Raw genomic sequence first — 16962 nt, 5'->3', positions numbered from 1 at the left:
CAAAGCCATTTTTTGTTTGAATTACAACATTTTGATTGGCCTCAGGTTTTACAAAAGCTGACATTTTATAAAAACAAAATTGGAGCCAGCTTTGAGCTGACTGCATCCCATTAAATGACTACAGGCCACAAATGACAGCGTTGTCAGAAAACAGATGGACCTGTGTCCTCCTCCTGTCCCCTACTGACTGTAGGCTTGTCTGCCTGGCTCCTGGATGAAATGTAACTTCTTGCACTTCTAGGGGTCTGTTACAATGGAGGATGTGGAGTCATGCTTCCTGCACCTTCTGCAGCCCATCCGAGATCTCACAAAGAACTGGGAGGTGGATGTGGCAGCCCAGCTGGGGGAGTATCTGGAGGAGGTAAGGTAATCTTTCCATCCACGAAGACCAGGGTAGCGGGGAGGAGTGTCGGTATCCAAGTGCCACAGTGTGTCCATGCAGCTGGAATTCCTAGCATGTGGCGCTCGTTTCGATCCCTAATGTTCCTGTCCCTTAGGCCAGCCCTGCCACGTTGTCACTGGCTTTAAACTCTAAATATCAAGTTCTGGACCTCAGACCTTTTCCTTTTGCTCCCTGCCCTCCCTGTGAAGTGCTCCTGGATCCACAGGAGCTTTAGAAAAGATGCTCTGCACAGCACAGACCTGTTCCTTGGAGAACCATTGCCACCTGTGGAAGAGCTGCAGCCCCAAAGATTACAAGAGAATGCGGTGGGAAAAGTCTTGCATCCAACCCAGTCTGTAAAATCAGCTTGTGTCTTCCCGTGTGCGTGTTCTGCAGCTGGACCAGATCTGCATTTCCTTCGACGGCGGCAAAACCACCATGAACTTCATAGAGGCGGCTCTGCTGATCCAGGGTTCTGCCTGCATCTACAGCAAGAAGGTGGGGAAGCCGAGGGGAACTGCTGTGCTCACTCCTGCTGTCCCTGCAAGGCCGGGAGGAGAGCTTCTGTGGGGTTTGCCAGCTGCGGGCTTGGGCAGTGGGTGCTTTGGGGAGTTTTGCTTGACTCTGAAAGGGTTAAGCCAGCTGCACAGGTGCTGATGTATTAAATGTAGCCCTGAAACGGTAGACATCACCCAGCCCCCACTGTGGCTGCTCCCGTCTCTGTCTGTATATGGACATGCAGCCTGCAGAAGCTACAAGTCTCGCCACATAGTACTTTGTTCCTCAGGCAAAATGCTCCCCAATGCTGGAGTTCAGGCTGAAAGTGCCAAGACCTGGTGAGAACACTGAAGTGATCAAGGGGCCTCTTCAGGAACCCCCGTTTACCCTAGACCCAAACTGAGGCAGCCTCCCTGAGATCCTTGCATCCCAGCCTCTAACCTTCTGGCCTTGTTTTGGCAGGTGGAATATCTCTACTCTCTTGTTTACCAGGCCCTCGACTTCATCTCCAACAAAAAGTAAGTCAAGATTTTCCTTCTCCGTGAGGTTGCCTCTTGCAAAGTCTGTCTGGGCTTAGTACGGGGGGGCTCCCACCATGACTTCCCCAGCCCAGCTCAGCAGGCTCATGCATCTCGTTCTGACTGGCAGCTCCTGTCCTTTTTATCACTGTCACGCTTCTTTGCCCCTCCCTAGTCTCTTCCAAGCAAGGGTCTTGTAGCACTTTGGAAACACTAACTAATCCTTCCAACACCCTTTCCTTAGATATAGGTAAATTATCCTACATATGTGGGGGGCAGGGATAGCTCAGTGGCTTGAGCATTGGCCTGCTAAGCCCAGGTTTGTGAGTTCAATCCTTGAGGGGGCCACTTAGGGGAAAAATCAGTACTTGGTGCTGCTAGTGAAGGCATAGGGCTGGACTCAGGGACCTTTCAGGGTCCCTTCCAGTTCTATGAGATCGGTATATAGCCCCCTTTTGCAGGTGGGAAGCGAGGTGACTTACCCAAGTCTACAGAGGAAGTCCCCTGCAGAGCGGGGAATAGCCCCAGCGTCCTGACTCCCTGCTCAGATCATAAGGAGCAAAGATCATAAGGCTCGACAATCTCGGTGGTTATTTTTTGCTGGTTTTAACGCTAGGCTCCAGTCCTGCAAAAGGATCCTCCCGGGATAATGTTGAAGTCAGTGGGTCTCTGTGCAGGCACGAGGTGGGGATCCAGCTGTAGGACTGGGGCCTGAGCTGGTGTGATCACAATGCAGGCCGGTGAGTGGAGGTATTAAATAGGAGGATCTAGGCAGTGTGGCTGAATAGGCCGCCGGGGGGGGGGGGGGGGGGGGTTTAGTAGCAGTTTTCAAATGTAGCATGTCGCCTCTTTAGTAATTTTTCCATCCCCGTATATCCCCATTCTGACTGGCCCATGCTCAGTCCAGGTCTTCGGTTAAGCAAGGAGAGATCTGTTTAGGGTGGACAGCAGTGGCTGTTCTGAAAGAGAAATCCCCCCAGACGGGTGAAGCTCTGCCAATGGCTCTGACTTTGAACAGGCATTTGGCTCCAGCCACACAAACTGACCTCTGAAATGGAATTCCCTTTGGGCTCCTCTGCTCCTCTCAGCCAGAGGCCTGGCTCAGCAGGGGCACTTGCTAGGGCAGACGTGGGCAAACTACGGGCTGCGGGCCACATCCAGTCTGAGGGCAGGGCCGGCTCCAGACACCAGCCTACCAAGCACGTGCTTGGGGCGGCACCTTGGGACGAGGCGGCGATCTGGTTTTTTTTGGTTCGGCCGGGCAGCGCTGGGGGGTGGCAGGGCGTGGGAGGCGGGGCGCCATGCTGGAGGGGCGGGGACTTCGGTGGCGCGGCGCTCCGAGGGAGCGGGGACTTGGGCGGTGCGGCGCTCGGGGGGGGGGCGCTCTTTCTTTTCGCTTGGGGCGGCAAAAATGTTAGAGCCGGCCCTGCCTGTGGGACCATCGTGCCCGGCCCCTGAGATCCTGGCAGGGGAGCCTAGTCCCCGGCCCCTCCCCTCCCCACAGCCACACCACCATGCTGACTGTGCTCTGGCCCGCCTCTCCCACTGGGCAGCGTGAGGCGCGCAGCCGGCTCTGGCCTGGTGTCATGGCTGCGAGCTCCTGCCGCTGGTAAGGGGGCGGGGAGTGGGGGGGTTGGGTAAGAGTGGGAGGTCTTGTGGGGGAGGAGGGGGTGGTTGGATGGGGCGGAGGTTCTGGGGGCGTGGTCAGGGGATGGGGAACAGGGAGGGTTGGGAGTGGGAGTTCCGAGGGGCCTGTCAGGGGGTGGGGATGTGGCTAGGGGTCGGGAGGGCAGTCAGGGAGCAGGGGGGGTTGGATAAGGGGGTGGGATCCTGGGGGGAAATCAGGGGTTGGGGAGTCCTGGGGGGTGGTGGTCAGGGGATGAGGAGCAGAGCGGGGTTGGATGGTGGTGGGAGTCCCGGGGAGGCTGTCGGGGCGGGGATGTGGATAGGGGTCGGGAGGGCAGTCAGGGAGCAGGGGGGGTTGGATAAGGGGGTGGGATCCTGGGGGGAAATCAGGGGTTGGGGAGTCCTGGGGGGTGGTGGTCAGGGGATGAGGAGCAGAGCGGGGTTGGATGGTGGTGGGAGTCCCGGGGAGGCTGTCGGGGCGGGGGATGTGGATAGGGGTCGGGAGGGCAGTCAGGGAGCAGGGGGGGTTGGATAAGGGGGTGGGATCCTGGGGGGAAATCAGGGGTTGGGGAGTCCCGGGTGGTGGTGGTCAGGGGATGAGGAGCAGAGGGGGGTTGGATGGTGGTGGGAGTCCCGGGGAGGCTGTCGGGGCGGGGATGTGGATAGGGGTCGGGAGGGCAGTCAGGGAGCAGGGGGGGTTGGATAAGGGGGTGGGATCCTGGGGGGAAATCAGGGGTTGGGGAGTCCCGGGTGGTGGTGGTCAGGGGATGAGGAGCAGAGGGGGGTTGGATGGTGGTGGGAGTCCCGGGGAGGCTGTCGGGGCGGGGATGTGGATAGGGGTCGGGAGGGCAGTCAGGGAGCAGGGGGTATTTGGATGGGTTGGAGGTTCTGAGGGGGGCAGTCGGGGGTGGGAAGTGGGAGGGGGCAGATAGGGGGGCGGGGGCCAGGCTGTTTGGGGGGGCAGAGCCTTGCGCAACCCCGATGTGGCCCTCGGGCCAAAACGTTTGCCCACCCCTGTGCTAGGGCCTTGCTGATGCGGGATGGGCCAGAGCCAACAGGGCAGGGTGCTGCTGGTGTTGCAGGGAGCTGGAACTGCTAGAAATGGAGGCTGTTAAAGGTTCTCTCCAAGCTGCGGGCTGGCTGCCTCGAAGTGAAACGTGCCCTCCGCTTCCCCTTCCCCGTTCCCTGATGGAAACGGAATCGACTCAACGAGCAGGGGATTTGCTGGCCAGGCCTAAGCCCCCCTCCCCACTGCAGCCAGATCCCATTTCCTCTGAGCCACTTGCGCCCCTGCACGGGAGTGGTGGGCTCCAGCTCTGAGCCAGGCCTGCATATAGGAACCAAGTGCACGTTAGCTGGCTCCCCTCAGAAGAATAACATACTGACGTGGCTGTCTCCCCCCCCCCCCCCCCGGGCTATTCAACGCTGGGTCCGTCTATAGCACTTCACAAGGACCAAAGAGGCCCCGGTAGCTTTATCTGCTGCCCACTCCTGGGCTGGAGGGGACCTGTTACATCCCTGTGTCTGTTGTCAGAGTAGCTGGGCAACCCCCAGCACACCCACCAGTGACTCAGACATCCCCGGCTCTGCCCCAGGAAACTGCCCAGCTGACAATAATGGTTTTAGAAAACTCCAGTGCCCTCTTGTGTTTTTTCCCTCCCTGACCCAGGCGGGACAAACAGCCTACGTCCATGGGGAGGACGGCACCGACACTGACGTGAGCGCTGGGCCCAGGACGGAGGAGGAAGAGGTAAGACAGCAGGTGTGGTGTGCGTCCTCCTGTGTGCAGTCCCTCTGTGTGCCAGCAGGAGGAGTGCGGGCAGTATCCCAGCAGCCTCTGCCTGGCGTGTGCTAGGCACCGGCTGGTAGGTTAAATGGTGGTGGGTGACCTGAGGCTGCAGACTCAGGCACCAAGTCTAATTGTGCCCTGCCTGATTAGCTGCTATGATCACTTGCCAGCAGGCCAGTCCCAAACTGCTCTTCTCTGGCTACGGGGTATTTAGCTTCCACAGCACTTGCCCCTGCCCCAAACACCCTGGGCCTGAGGGTTTGGTCTCTACAGCTTTGTCTGCACTTATGGTGGTGAGTCGAGCACAGACACACCTGTAGCTACACACCAGCGGGAAAGGCTCCTGCAGTGGGGAGGCAGCAGGGACCTGCCGGGACTTTTCCCCGCTGGCAGAACCGTTCACCGCGGCGGGGGAAGGCTCCTGCAGTGGGGAGGCAGCGGGGACCTGCCGGGGCTTTTCCCCGCTGGCAGAACCGTTCACCGCGGCGGGGAAAGGCTCCTGCAGTGGGGAGGCAGCGGGGACCTGCCGGGGCTTTTCCCCGCTGGCAGAACCGTTCACCGCGGCGGGGAAAGGCTCCTGCAGTGGGGAGGCAGCGGGGACCTGCCGGGGCTTTTCCCCACTGGCAGAACCGTTCACCGCAGCAGGGAAAGGCTCCTGCAGTGGGGAGGCAGCAGGACACTGCACTGCTAAAAGTAGCAGTGTGGACGTGGGAGGCCCTGCTTGGGCATGTTTATACCCAGGGCTCAGGCCTGTGGGGAACTGTATTCTACTTGCCTAAGTCGTGTCTACGCTGCTAGCTGGGCGTGCAGTATCTGTACTCTACACGCCACCGTAAGTGTAGCCTTATAGCATTCCCCCCTTCACCTCGTGGGACAGAGCCCTTGGCCTCTGCAGTCCTCCAGCTCCACCCCAGAGACTGAACGCTTGACCGCCATAGCTCTCTCCCTCCCAGGAGGTGGAGGGCTGCCCGCTGAAGGGGGTGTGAATGCTTGCCTGGCTGGGAGAGCCTTTTGCAGGTGCCCCATACAGCTGTAATGGCTAACCAGCAGCGCTGCTTGGTGGAGCCTGGCGTGCCGCCCTCGGCGGAGCAGTGGCTGCCCTGTGGAGATGAAAGGTTCCCAGCTCCAAGGCCCCTGGGAGCGAGGGACATTTCTCAGGGCCTGTTGAGGCTCGCAGGCTCGGGGATGTGTGGGTGTGTGTGTCACACTGCCTCTATACAGATACCAGTGTATCAGTGAATTCTGCGGCTATCCCCAAACTCACTGGCCACCATGTTCTAAGGCATTTTTGCTAAGAGGCTAGCTTGAATTGGAAGGAGTTTGCCACCAAGTATCTGGGAGCCCACAGTCCCTGTGCACCGCTTGGAGAGCTCCTACTGGCTCTCTGCCTCCTCTCGGTCCCAGGTTCAGGTGCAGATCTGCAGAACTGTTCTCGTTTGGATCAGGGTAGACTGGGCCTGGGACAAGGAGTCAGGAGTCACTCCATGACCTTGGACGCGTCACTTCCCTCCCCCGTGGCCCAGAGACCCCGACCTGCCTTCGGGGGCGCTGTGGGGATGAGCAGAGTGTCTGTACAGCATGTCCGAGAGAGACAGCTCTCTGTGCAAAGTGCTCCATCTTACTGCTCTCGCTCTGCAGTTCCTTTCGTTGGATGACATCAAGGACACCAACGTGGTGAGCTTGGACATGAAGAAAGATCACCAGCCTAATGTAAGTGACATGGTCCCCGTCCTTCATGCCCCTCTCATGTCACTTCTGCCTTCTGATCTGGGGGTTTCCGAGACTAGAGTCTGCCGTGTCCAGTGTGCCAGCTTGCGCACCCCAGCACCCCCTGTAACTGAGCAGTGCTGCTAGGGGAGACCTCTGCCAGCGAGGGAGTAGTTCCAGGCATTCCTGCAGCCAGAACCCTCCTCAGCAGCAAGTGGTGACACATGGTGGGTACCAATGGCTGCCATCTGGCTGTTTGTACCCTGGCAGGATGGTGCTGCCCAGCACCCAGCCTGCCTTGATAGTCCTGAGAAGCAGATGAAAACACTCTCTGTATGTGTGAACGCTTCTTCTTGGCTGCAAGGGCCCTGTCCGTGGAGTGCAGCCGGGCCCCTCTCTTCCCGCGATGGGCAGCTGGGATCATGCTGTCCTATCTCTGCAGACTGTGAACATTGTCCCCTTGACGCCGATGGCCCTGGTACCCCCAGAGGAGACAGAAAAGAAGGACAACCCCCTGTTCAGGTAATGGCTTCCCTCGTAACGCCTTTCAGTCACTCCTCTCCTGCCATCTGCTTTCTGTCTCGCTTGGATTTTCTCACCACTGGTGTTAGGGTCTGGCCCTGCTCAACATCTTCATTAACGAGCTAGAGGAGGGAGAACAGCGGGGCAGGGAAATAATCCAGAGGGCTCCAGCGAGTTCAGAGATGTGGGCAGGACATCGCATGAGATTCCTCATGGGAAACGCAACTGGGGGAAGAACAATCATGCAAGGACAAGCCTGGGGATCAGCCAGGGACCGTCAGGAATGGAGGCGGGAGAGTGCGAAGCCAATCCGACGTGAGATTGCCATGTGAGATGGGCCACCATGAGCCTGGGCTGATAGAGGCCTTGCGTCCTGGAGCAGGGAGGGGATAGCTCCCTTCTGCCTGGCTCCGGGGAGATCCTAGCTGGGATTCTGGCCCCATTGTATTGGAAAGGGGGGGTGTCATTAACAGATAGTTAAGGGTTAAGGTCTCTTTTACCTGTAAAGGGTTAACAAGCTCAGTAACCTGACGGACACCTGACCAGAGGACCAATCAAGGGACAAGATAATTTCAAATCTCTGTGGAGGGAAGGCTTTGTTTGTGTTCTTTGTTAGATCCAAACAGAGAACAACCCCCAAAGAGGGGCCAGACGTATATCCAGGCTCTCCAAGCTTCCTGAAGTATTCTCTTCTATTCAGTATAGTGAGTATTAGAAAGGCGGATTAGTCTTATAATTAATTTCTGTATTTGCAAATGTGTGTTTGCTGGAGAAATCTCTTTATTTCTGTTACTTTTGATTATTCTGAGAAAGGGGGAGGGGGGGAGTCCCTCTAGGTTTATAAGCTAGACCCTGTAATATTTTCATCCTGGTGTTACAGAGATAGTGTACTTTTTCTTTCTTTTAATAAAATCTGTTCTTTTTAGAACCTGATTGATTTCTTCCCTTGTTTGGAATTTCAGGGGAAGAGGGGCGGGGGGGGGGGGGAAGGGAATCCCTCTTTGTTTGATTCAAGGAGTTTGAATCAAGGTGATCTCTCCCGACAGCTAAGGGAGGGGGAGGGGGGGAATGGGCTATTTCCCTTTGTGTTAAGATCCAAGGAGTTTGGATCGGTGTTCCCCAGGGAAAGTTTTGGGGGAACAGGGAGTGTGCTAGACACTGGAATTTCTAGCTGGTGGCAGCATAACCAGATCTAAACTAGGATTTAAGTTTAGAGGAGTCCATGCAGGTCCCCATCTTGTGGACGCTAAAGTTCAAAGTGGGGAATAAACCTATGACAGGGGGTCTATGCAGGGGTGGGTGCAGTTCAGAGAGTAACAAAGCGTTTTGGGGTGCAGAGGGAGAGATGAGCGGAGCTAAACCTGTCCTGTCTCGCTAAGCAACAGGGGGATGTGACACCAGCCTGTGCTGCTTAGAAGAGCGTGGGCAGCCTGGAGACAAGGAGATCTTGGTCTCCCTTATGTAGCCCCCCCCCCCCTCCCCCGCTAGGATCTGAGCCAACAAGAAATCCCATTCTGTGCTGGCTTGGGGATGTGACTGGGCTCAATGGGACCCAGCGGGTCTCTCCCAGGTCTCGGTCTCTTTCCCTTCTTCCCGGCACCCCATGCGACCTTTTACGAACCCATGCTCTGGCTGCACCCTGGAAACCAGCGATGGTGCTGGGTCAGAGCCGTTCTAACGCCCTCTTTCTCCTCTCAGCCGGAAGGGGGAGATCCTGGCCAGCCGGAAGGATTTCCACATGAACACGTGCACCCCTCACGCCAGCGGAGCCTTCATGCTGGAGCTGGCGGGCCTCTCACCCACGCAGTGCTTCCAAGCAAGACGCCAGGCTGGGGACCTTGGCAGTGCTACAGGTGCAGGATTGGGCTGGGGATCTCCCCTTACCCTCCCATAGCCACTCCAAAGACCTCCTGGGAGGGGATGTGGGAGGTGCAGAGTCCATGGGAGAGGCCGACCTGAGGGGTATGGGGGAAGCTGGCTATACAAGCCAGCCTTGGTCACCAACCCAGCAGCTATTCAAGGGGGGTCCTCAGGGAGCCAAGGGCTGAGACCCCAGTGGGGTGATGCTTGGGGGACATCATTAACAAGTCTCTCTCTCTCTCCCCCGATTCTGCCTCATCCCTGCCAGGAGGGCAGACTGCCGCCCCGGGATCTGGAAACGCACCCATGGAGGTCAGTGCCTGTGAGACTCCTGTCCCAGTCTTGAACTTCTCTGAAAATGAAGGTGAGAGATGTGGCCAGTTTGCTGTGTGAGATCCAGGGTGCTGGCGGGCTTTGGGTGGGGTGGCACCCCCATAGCATAAGCCCAGCAGGCTGGTTCCTAACCACAGGGGTCACTGGGGATGCTCGAGTTCTGCCTGGCCTATGTTATGAACGAAACCAAGTCTTGTTCTCTCAAGAGTTGCAGCCTTCAAAGGGGGTTGGTTTTCAGAATGGAAGGAGAGGTTCCCTCTCGGGAGCAGAGAGGGTGGAAGATGGGTGGCTTTCCAGGGGCTGTTCCTACGCTGGTTGTGGCCCCATGGATGGAAAGGGAACCAGGAGTGACTGTGCCCCTCTCTGGTAGGCGCTGTGGCACCAGACGGGGGTGGTGGTGGTGATGATGATGCAGGAGGAGGAGGTGATTTCTTGCCTGATGCCCCAGAAGGGGGCGTGGAGACCAGTCCTGCTGCTGTCGAGCACATTCATCAGCAGAAGGTAGGAGAAGGGCCGTCGTCGTGGGGGCGGCATGGGGAGATGGGGCTGCCGCACTCACCCCTGTCCAGCAGCCTGGGGTCCCCACAGGCCCAGCTGATTGCCTCTGTACGATGCTTCAGGAAACTAACTGCCTTGTTCTCTGTCTGCTAGAGTGCGCCCGAGGGCAAGGGGTACATGCTGCGGGAACGGGCCCCGGCCATGGAGCCCAGTGTTCACATCAAGGTGAGAGAGGTCTGTAGGGACACATCCAGAGGGGCAGCAGAGTCCCTTTGGGAATATGAGCAGTTCCCAGATAGTAACTCAGGTGGAGGCTGGTGATCTGGGAGCTTCCCCACGGCACTGTGTATGCCAGGGAGCCGCTCCCTATGGGCACAGGCCCTAGAGCTCATCACTGTGGGTCCTGAACTGGCTGCCTAAGCCATGCTTTGGTGAGACAGGGTGCTCCCTGCCTGCTCAGGGAGGGGGACTGCCGTGGGGAATCGAGTGGGAACTGGCAGCCTGGCCACCGAGCTGTCCCATTCACCGTTCACTCACGTTCTGTGCCAGGAGATGCTGGATCCGTGGCGAAGCCTTGACCCCTTTGACGACTCTGAGGATAAGCCCTTTAAGAAAGGTAACGGGGGGCCAGCTGATGGGTGGCTTGGCCTGGCTGCTCTCCGGGATTTAGCAGCTGCTTGACCATAGCAGGGCCTGGGATGATATCCTAGCCTGGGTGTTTAGCCCCAGGAAGCAGGAACCACTGGAAGGGCGCCTGTGCTGTGAGCAGGGAAGCCCCCATCTTAGCGCCTCCTGCTGTCCATGGAGCAAACTACCGTTCCCCCTAGATGGGGGTGGCTAGTGGAGTGAACGTGGCTGCCCCATCCTGAGCTGAGCCGTGCGACCCGGAGAGAGTGTCCCTGGCTGCCTGGACCGGAGCACCCAGCCAGAGAGCGGCTGCAGCCCAGGCTGTCAGATATCCTGGGCTGCACTTTGACACCCTGATGCTGTAAAGCAAAGGGGCCTTCCTCCTTCCTGGCCAGCCCCAAACCCGTCTCCCCAGGCACTTGCAGGATTGCTCTGTGCTGGGAAGAGGGGTGGTGTCAGGCCCCAGCAGCACGTCTTCCAGTGCAACAGAGCCACAGAGCGTGCGGAGCTGCCTCTGAAGTGGAAGACAGATCCAGCGGGGACTACGCTTACAGACCTTGTCCTGAGTCCTGCGGCATGTGACTGTATGGCTGGGTGTCAGTGGCTGCTAACGCACACCCAGCCGCCCAGGGGTCTCCCTAGAGTCTGCGCCTGATGCTGGTGGCTGCAGAGACTGGCAGAGCCCCCCTCCTGCTTCCTTCCTTTTCCCATCCACTGTGACTGCAGCTTACTCCCTTCTCTGCACCCGGCTCCAGGCAGACCCTTCACGGTGCCGCATGACCTGGACAATGTGCCCGGCAGCAAGCGGAAGAGGCAGACACCCAGGAAGCTGCAGGACTTCATGAAGTGGTTCTCTGCAAGCCGTGAGTATCTTCGCTCCAGCTCTGCTCCCCTACCCTGCAGCCTGCTCCCTGGCAGGGCCCTTCTCTGCCGAGAGGCATGGCCTCTCGACGCCCACGGCCTCAGCATCATAGAATCTCAGGCTTGGAAGGGACCTCAGGAGGTATCTAGTCCCACCCCCTGCTCAATGCAGGACCAGTCCCCAGACAGATTTTTACCGCAGTTCTCTAAATGGCCCCCTCAAGGATTGAACTCACAACCGTGGGTTTAGCAGGCCAGTGCTCATGGCGGCTGGTGTCTGGACTCTGTCCTGGGGACTCCCCTTGTTCTAGCCACATGGGACCACAGCGCCCGCCCGCACCCCCCAGGTTCGGTGGCCCTTGTACTCAGCCTGTCTCCTGCCTGCCATTTGGTGTGGATCACAGGGACTCCCATCCAGCCCAGTAACCCGCACCAGCTGCATCAGGAAGGGACAGGAAACCCCAGAACAGAATATGCTGCCTGGGAATTCCCCAGCTGGGTAATGGATGTTGAAAGGCAGAGTGACCCCGTCAGCCTATTGTGATAACAAATTCCATTTAGTTCAGGCCGTCCCCCCTCCTCAGGTCCACACACACCAGAGACTCTTGCATTGCCTGTCGTAGAACTGCACTGTGGAGACTGTCAGGGGAAAAGGTGGGGGCTTGCAAGCCTGGGGAGGGGGTTTGAAATCATGGGACAGGTCATTCTAGTTGGGCGTTCTCGCCAAAATGATCGGCAGTGAAACACTTAATGGTGCTGACATTTAAAGCGGTGTCATCGTGATTCAGAGTCGGTCTAATAGGAGAATGGTACAGAGCTATTGGTTCAGACTGTCTGCAGACTCAGGCAGATACAGCTGCATCAGTTAGGCATGGTTCACATTGTCCAGGTTTTCTCTAAAGCTAAGGGCCCCAGAAGTGTCCTAAAAATGAAAACTCATTCTCTGGAGCCCTGTTCCGCTGCCAGGGATGCAGAGCTCATGGGCCCTGCCTGTAGGGGACAGTTCTTCCCAACATCTCTCTGTTACTCTGGTTTCTATTCCTTATACGTTGTTCCCTGCCTAATAGAATTGTGGGTGTTCTCATCTACAGATACTTGTCTGGTCCTTTCTGAGCTCAGTAAGGTCACTGCTACGAGAGGACTGAGCGCGGCACGTGGCGTTTCCTCTCATCAGTGGCTGCCCTTTGCTCGGGTATCATGAGAGAGCAGAGAGCTGTATCTGATGTGACTGTCCCTAACCCACTGGTTTGCATCCCTCTATCAGGTCCTCTCGCTCCCTCTCCCAGGGGCTGCTGCTGGGGAAGCATCTGCAGGAGGAGGAGCAGCTGGAGGAGGCCGAGGAGGAGCTGAATGCTGTGGAGGAGCGAATGGACGATTACCTGCACCACGACGGGGGGGCAGGTACTCCCAAAAGCCTCGGAGCTGGGGCAGTCTGTGTACCATCACTGCCGCCCTGGGCACGGGATCCTGGCCACTGTGCCTCACTCCTGCCCCAGGAGATCTGGGCCAGTTCGTGCCCATCAGAGGGGTGGCATTGGCTACGTTGGGCCAACCCTGCTAGAAACTGGAGTGAGAATTGGGGCTGGGGCTGTTGCAGTTGCCGGACAGTGTCTGCTCTGAGTTGCTGAGCTGGGCTGTACCTGAGCTAGACAGGCAGGCTCTGTGCCCCTCTCTGCTCCTTGGAAGCCAGCGCAGGATTTCCTGGCCCAGGGCAGCTGCTCTGTGACGGTTTTGTGCTCTCTTGGGTGGGTCAAGGACCGAGCAGGTTGCAGGGACTCCCCACAATCCCTGCTCCCCATGGCTCGGCGGCTCCATGCTCAGCACATGGGAGCTAAGCAGGGCTCCACATCCGGGCAGGAACTTTCCCACGAACCTTTGACCAAAGTCCTTTCTCCTTCTGCAGATGACTTCCTGGAGCAGGAGGACGTCCACCCGGCAGCCCTGGAGCAGCTGGCCGAGGGCGACCTGGGTAATGTAGTCCCAGCAGATCCCCTTTCTTGTCACAGACTGGTGGAGCCTCATTTACCCTGAGGGGCCTGTGCTGGCAATGTGCCTGAGCCTGGGAGCTCAGCAAGGCTACGCAACAACGTAGAGTGGGCGTTACCATAGCTGGGCACCTGTGGACTGTGTCCCAGCATGCAGTGCTCCAACTTACCATGGAGCACTGCATGCTGGGACCTGTAGTCTCCATGGGTTGCAGCTATGTTAGAGATGAGTAGAGCCCTACCACAATCCACAGTCCATTTTAATCAGTTTCATGGTCAGAGGGTTTTAAAACTGGTCAATTAAATGTTTTCAGATGTTTACATCTGAAACTTCAGGGTGTTGTAACCGTGGGGGTCCCGATCCAAAAAGGGGTCTTGGGGGATGGGGTGTCGCAAAACCCATCTGGCCTGTGGGTTCATCAAAACCTGCCTATGTTAGGAGAGTGGTGTGTGTCCCCACCCCTGAACATGTGCACGTACCCAGCTGCTCAAGTAGTAAGCCCCATGTGCTTCCCGGGGACAGCGAGCCCCCTGGCGCTGGGGAAGTCAGGTCCCCGTTAGTGGGTTGGCAGGGTTTCTGTGATGGCTGGCGCTGTCTCGCAGTGGCAGCACCATGCTGCTCTCAGCTCTAGCTTCCCCTTCCCTTTCAGGCCCCTGCACGATCCCTGACTCCCTGAGCTATGAGGAGCTGGTGAGGAGAAATGTGGTACGTACCCATCCCTTGAGGGGTTGGCGCAGAGCGCAGGGCCCCTCTGCCTGAGCCTGGCTCTGCAGTGCCACCTGCCCATTGGCCTTTCTTGCTGCCTGGGAAGCCGGGCCCTTCCTGATGCTGCAGCTATGGGCCGTGGCTTTCCAGAGATGCCTGTAAATGTTCATTGCCTCCCAGCCCAGGAACAAGAGGGATGGGGGGGGAGGCTGGACTTGTTAGCAGGTTGGAAAGCCTCCACCCAGCTGGGCCAGGGACAGCATTGGATTCTCTCAGCCTTTTAGCTGTCTGACCCTCCATTTCTAGCCTGTGCTGTTAGAGGGCCAGGCCTGAGCTCTCCAGCGGAGAGAGGGAGCTGCCCCGCTGCTCTGTGGGGTGGGCCCTCAGCGCTGGAGGGGTGAGCACCACCACTCCCATTGCAGCTGGGGGACTGTGCCCCTGCCAGCGCTGCCCCAGGTGTGGGGAGCGGCCATGTCTGGAAGCGCTGGCATGAGTGACCCCTGCCCATGACTATTTCAGTGTTCCCCTGAGCCCGGCGGGGAGGTGGGAATGAGGCAGAGCTGGGGCGGGGGTTGGAATCTGCCCCCCCTCCTCCTTTTCCCTGATTCCGCCCCCATCTCTCCGGCCCCAGGAGCTGTTCGTTGCCAACTCCCAGAAGTACGCCCGCGAGACGGTGCTGTCCCAGCGTATCCGTGACTGGAAGGACAAGATAGAACCCAAGCTGCAGGAGCAGGTGAGGCTGGAGCATGGGAGCCTGTGCCCAGCTGTGGGGGAGCTGTTCTGGGTGTAGGGATATTAAAGAAGGATTACATTACACATGGTTTATATGAGAAATGATTTATTGATTTATGGTTTTATTATTAACTAATACTTTATAACTTAAGGTTTATGTTAGAAGTAAGTTTGTAAGGATTTATTGTCAGTAATATCTATGTCTGTACAAGCCTGCTCAAGGAGATACTTTGTACAAAACTTTAACTCCAAGCGCCTGTGTTCTAAAGTGAAACTTTGAAGTCGCTACTTTGCTTTGTAACTAGTTAATTGACGTCAATTGACTCTAAATGCCTGTTTTCTAAGTGAAAGTTTGTAACTGCTACTTTGTTTTGTAAATGGCCGCTGTAAGCTGCTGATTGTTTAATGGACTCAGTACCTTGTTAACTCATTGCGCGAGCTGTCAATCGCTGCTAATTGGCCAATTGACTTTAACTCAGCGCGCAAGCTGTCAATTACCCCTGTGCCTAAGGCACAACTATGTAACATACAAATAGAGACCCCCACCTCTGTTAAAGTCATTTTTACCTCACTTTATGTTTTTAATTGTTTAAAGACAAGGAGTCTCACACCCCAAAAGGATAAAGAAACTGTAAAATAAATGTAGTTAAGATAAAAAGTATATGTGAATGAGTGTCTAGTTTAAATGTTGAATGAATGGTTAGGGAGTTACCAAGCCTGAAAAAGTCAGTGTTGGCCGAAGAAGGTGTCAAGTGGAATCAACCAGATGACCCCCGGAGGGCGAACTGGAATCCACCCCGGCACCTCAAAGGAAACAAAGGCAGCTATCTGCTGATTGATCTGGCAACAGCAGAATGAAGAACTAACATAGGGAAAAATCCCTATAAAACTGAACCCTGGAGAAAAAGGACTTTGAGTCAATGGTTCTGCTGCCAGCCTCCAGGAGCATCAGGTGCACCTGACCCGGACTCGGCTCCACTCTTGTGTACAGGATACCTGGCCAGTATTCTGTCACAAGCAACTTCAGGCTGGTAACTATAACATCTACACAGAACTTGTATGAATGATTGTGTGAATGAATATGCATATACATATATAAGTAATCAAAGAATAAGTAAGCCAAACAACATTGTTTGCTGTTATCTTCTATTTTATTATGATATTTACAATAAATGTGGCATCTTTGCCTTATCCCTCTTAATAAGATCTGCTGGTTTTTATTATATTGGTATAACATGGGCAGAGGCCGGGCTGATGAGCCCCAGGGGTGGGTGGAGTGCGCAGCAGAGGGCTGGGAGCGAGGGTGGCTGGGCCCCTGGCAGTGGGGCACGCAGGGTGTTGCTGAAGGGAGGCTGGAGAGCACGTCCCTGTCCCCGTGCAGCTTTGGCCAGAGCTCTCAGCCTGGCACTCTGCTCCCTGCAGGGAAGCCCATGCCTGGGTCCCACTCCCTGGCAAGCATGGCTCTCACCCTGCTGACTTAAAGGTGCTGCCACCTCCCCGTTGCACTACAGGCCGAGCACGTCTGATTGGCCGCTGCCTGGGGAATGAACAGCGGCATAACCTAGAAAAGAGCCCAGGGCTGGGTGGCTCCCGGCACTGTTGCTGCCCACCTAACCCTGGCCCATAGCCCCCTCTGCCAGTCTGAGGGCACCTCTGGCATCTGCCGGTGCCCCCCAGCCTGGGCTCCCCCCACAGCTCTGCCGGTGCCCCTCAAACCCAACCTGCAGCCCCCCTGCTGTCTTGCCTTTGGCTCTCCCCACAGCTCTGCTGGTGCCTCTCAGCCGGGGACAGACAGTGACAGTTGTAACGAGGCTTAGGGCAGGGGCTGCCTGGGTCCTCCCCCGCTCCCCCAGGAGTTGGCCAGCGTTTGCTAGTGGCCATGGGTGAGTGAGGCTTGGCCTGGCCCCTCAGACACTGCGCCCAGTGCTAACTCCCCCTCTCCCGCGCAGGAGGAGCGAGCCGCCTTCGACATCCACAGCTACGGGGACCAGCTGGTGGCGAGCTGTGGGCGGCTGGGCGAGTGGCACTCCTTCGCCAGCCTGGTGGCGGGGAAGCCAGCCTTTGAGGTGTGTCGCTCCATGAAAGTGACGTTATTACATCTCTGAATATTTTTCCATTCAAATGTAAAAGGCGAGTTTATAAAAACATTAGATAGAAACAAAAAAAAGTGATAAAACAGACACAGTATAACAAAACAAGTTAAATTTCATTGCAAGTAAAAAGTCTTTTTTTTAAACATAAATGGGAAAAATAATAAACACAGCAATCCATGATAGTAAACATTTATCTACTTTGCATTAAAAATGTAAGTAGGAAAA

At 56.7% G+C, this 16962-nt stretch overlaps 1 pseudogene; it reads left to right on the top strand.

Annotated features, from left to right (window-relative positions):
- The first annotated feature begins 247 nt into the window (after positions 1 to 247).
- Positions 248 to 16749, top strand: LOC123361489 (annotated as a pseudogene).
- The last annotated feature ends 213 nt before the right edge of the window (positions 16750 to 16962 follow it).

The sequence above is a fragment of the Mauremys mutica genome, unplaced genomic scaffold, assembly GCF_020497125.1.
Source record: "Mauremys mutica isolate MM-2020 ecotype Southern unplaced genomic scaffold, ASM2049712v1 Super-Scaffold_2380, whole genome shotgun sequence".
NCBI classification, from domain to species: Eukaryota; Metazoa; Chordata; order Testudines; family Geoemydidae; genus Mauremys; species Mauremys mutica.
This window is presented reverse-complemented; position numbering and strand designations above follow the sequence as displayed.